Genomic DNA, 3,963 nt, shown 5'->3' with positions numbered 1-3,963 from the left:
CTCTGCTCCTCGGGAGCCAGCCTGAGGAGACCGCTCCTCGTGGAGGTCTTAGTGTCATCTGTCTCGCGAGGCTTGGCCCCTCGTGAGGATCTTGAGTTGTTGATGCTGAAGCTTGGCCATACCGGGCCGTCGACGGAGCCACGCCGGGGGCCGCAGGCAGGCAAGTCTGGGTACCCCTGTTGCGAGAACGCTGACAGAAAAAGAGGGCGAATAAAACGAAAATTTTTTGTGAAGTGGGGGGAGATGAAAACGAGAGGCAAATGGAAAATAATGTAAATTGCAAGGAGATGAGATTACTGATTAGGAACCTGATAGATGTTGATGATGTCTCCGCGGCAACGGCGCCATAAATCCTTTCTTGATGGCTCGTGTCCGCGTTAGTATTTTCCCCGAAGAGGAAGGGATAATGCAGCACAACTACAATAGGTATTTCCTTCAGTGATGAGACCAAGGTTATCGAACTAGTAGGAGAACCACACAACACTATGTAAACGGTACCTGCACACGAAGAACAAATACATGCAACCCGACACGTCAGAGGGTTGTCAATCCCTCCCGGGTAAAAGATAGAATGGTTTGTAGTAGATTGGATAAATAGAACTCGCGGAAACGTGAAATAAAATTAATAACAAAAAATTGCAACAAGGTATTTTTGGGTTTTTGGAATAGTAGATCTGAAAATAAAAGAGGCAAATAATAGATCGGAATGCAAATATGATAAATAATAGACCCAGGAGCTATAGATTTCACTAGTGGCTTCTCTCGAGAAAAATAGCATATGACGGGTAACAAATTACTGTTGGGCAATTGATAGAACTTCAAGTAATTATGACGATATCCAGGCAATGATTATTATATAGGCATCATGTCCAAGATTAGTAGACCGACTCCTGCCTGCATCTACTACTATTACTCCACACATCGACCGCTATCCAGTATGCATCTAGTGTATTAAGTTCATGGAAAACGGAGTAATGCAATAAGAACGATGACATGATGTAGACAAGAGGAATAGACCCTATGTTGTTATCCTTAATAGCAACAATAAATATGTGTCATGTCCCCTTCTGCCACTTGGATTGAGCACTGTAAGATCAAACCCATCACAAAGCACCTCATCCCATGGGAAGAAAAAATGATCTAGTTGGCCTAACTAAACCAAAGATCCGATGAAGAAATACGAGGCTATAAGTAATCATGCATATAAGAGATCAAAACTCAAATAACTTTGATGGATAAAGTAGATCTGATCATAAACTCAAGGTTCATCGGATCCCAACAAACACATAAAAAAAGAGTTACATCAAATAGATCTCCAAGAGACCATTGTATTGAGAATCAAAAGAGAGAGAGGAAGCCATCTAGCTACTGCCTACGGACCCGTAGGTCTACAATGAACTACTCACGCATCATCGGAGAGGCAACAATGAGGATGATGAACCCCCCCCCCCTTCCCCCGTGATGGTGTCTAGATTGGATCTAGTGTTTCTGAAACTTGTGGTGGCTGGAATTGTGTTTCGTCGACTCCCCTAGGAATTTTGGATTTTCGGGGTAGTTATAGAGCAAAGAAGCGGTGCGGGAGGCGGCCGAGGTGGGCACAAGCCACCAAGGCGCACTTGGGCCCCCAGGTGCACCCATGTGGGTTGTGCCCCTCTCAGGGCACCCTTCTAGTACTTCTTTGGCCCATCTTGTGTCTTCTGGTGCAGAAAAAATCTTCAAAAAGTTTCGCTGCGTTTGGACTCCATTTAGTACTGATTTTCTTCGAAGTAAAAAAACAAGCAAAAAATAACAACTGGCACTAGGCACTGTGTCAATAAGTTAGTCCCAAAAAATAATATAAAGTTGCTATAAAATGATTGTAAGACATCGAAGAATGATAATATAATAGCATGGAACAAGCAAAAATTATAGATATGTTGGAGACGTATCAAACGCATACCTCTGCGCCACCCGCACCATCTTTGAGAAGGTGGTGGACATTTGGCCGATGGTTTGCAGGTATTTTTCTTTTTGAATTCACTTTCTTGCGGGAGAAAATCGTAATCGATCATAATTATTTATGCATCAAAGCTTTTGACATAAGGAGAACAAACTGTCGTATAGGCAGTTGCCCCCAAGACACTAGCTGTATAATATATCCGGTTGTTGGGTTCCATTAGTAATAAAAATTGGAGATATTTGTGCGAGTAGCTCCCAAGCCACTATGAGGTCACATGTGACCATATGGAGGCTTCATAAAATTTATTGTGAACTCGCCGTCATCTTGGGAAAGCAATGGAAAGTTGTCTGAGTAGCTGGCTCGGACGAAGGCACAACTAGGCGCATCGGAAGCTGAGGTATCACAGGTCAAGGCCTTTACCAGGGAAGCACATGGTAAGTGTACTTGATTGATTAAAATTTCCCACAAAGGATGTGAAGTCCATGTTAAATGATTATGTTTCCATAACAGTGCAAGTGATTGGTGCTACTTCTTGAGCTTGCATTGGTTTTTCCCTTGAAGAGGAAAGGGTGATGCAGCAAAGTAGAGATAAGTATTTCCCTCAGTTAAAGAATCAAGGTATCAATCTAGTAGGAGGTACAAGCAAGTCTCCAATCTATGCACATGCACAAACAATCAAACACTTGCACCCAACACGATAAAGGGGTTGTCAATCCCGTCACGGTCAATTGCAAAGGTGAGATTTGATAGAGATAGATATAAAAGATTGGTAAAACGTAAAACAAAATAAAAGTAAATAAATTGCAGCAAGATATTTTTGGTATTTTTAGTTTGTAGATCTAAAAATATATAATGGAAAATAGACCCGGCGACCACAGGTTTAACTAGAGGCTTCTGTCCTGAAGGCAAATAATACGGTGGGTGAACAAATTACTGTCGAGCAATTGATAGAAAAGCGCAAAATTATGATCATATCCAAGGCAATGATTATGCATATAGGAATCACGTCCGGGTCAAGTAGACCGAGTCCTGCCTGCATCTACTACTATTACTCCACACATCGCCCGATATCCACCATGCATCTAGAGTATTAAGTTCATAAAGAACGGAGTAACGCCTTAAGTATGATGACATGATGTAGAGGGATAAATTCAAGCAATATGATGAAAAAACCCCATCTTTTTATCCTTGATGGCAACAATACAATACGTGTCTCGCAACCCCTACTTTGTCACTGGGTGAAATCACACAAGATTAAACCCAAAACTAAGCACCTCTCCAATTACAAGAAATACCAATCTAGTTAGCCAAACCAAACCGATAATTCGAAGAGAAATACAAAGATATAAAATCATGCATATAAGAATTCAGAGAATATTCAAATAATATTCATAGGTAATCTGATCATAAATCCACAATTCATCGGATCTCGACAATCACACCGCAAAAGAAGATTACATCGGATAGAACTCCAAGAACATCGAGGGGGACATGGTATTGAAGAACATAGAGAGAGAGAGAGAAGAAACCATCTAGCTACTAGCTATGGATCCGTAGGTGTGAGGTAAACTACACACGCTTCATCGGTAGGACAATAGGGTTGATGTAGATGCCCTCCATTGTTGAATCCCCCTCCGGCAGATCGCCGAAAAAGGGCCCAAGATGGGATCTCACTGGAACAGAAGGTTGCGGCGATGGAAAATTATTTTCGTGGCTTGTTCTGAGGGTTTGGGAACACATATGAATTTATAGGACGAAGAGGTAGGTCAGTGTACTCTCGAGGGGTGCACAAGCTAGGGGGCGCGCCCCTACGGCTTGTCGCTGCCTCGTGGGTCTTTTGACTTGGCCTTCAAGTCCTACGGGTGTCTTCTGGTCCAAGAAAAATCTTCACAAAAGTTTTATTCCGTTTGGACTCCGTTTGATATTCCTTTTGTGCGAAACTCAAAAACAAGGAAAAACAAAAATTGGCACTGGGCTCTAGGTTAATAGGTTAGTCCCAATTTTTTTATAAAATAGCATATTAA

Source organism: Triticum urartu, chromosome 4A (genome assembly GCF_056163025.1).
Source record: "Triticum urartu cultivar PI428250 chromosome 4A, HENAU_Tu73, whole genome shotgun sequence".
NCBI lineage: Eukaryota > Viridiplantae > Streptophyta > Magnoliopsida > Poales > Poaceae > Triticum > Triticum urartu.
Note: the sequence above shows the minus strand (reverse complement) of the source record.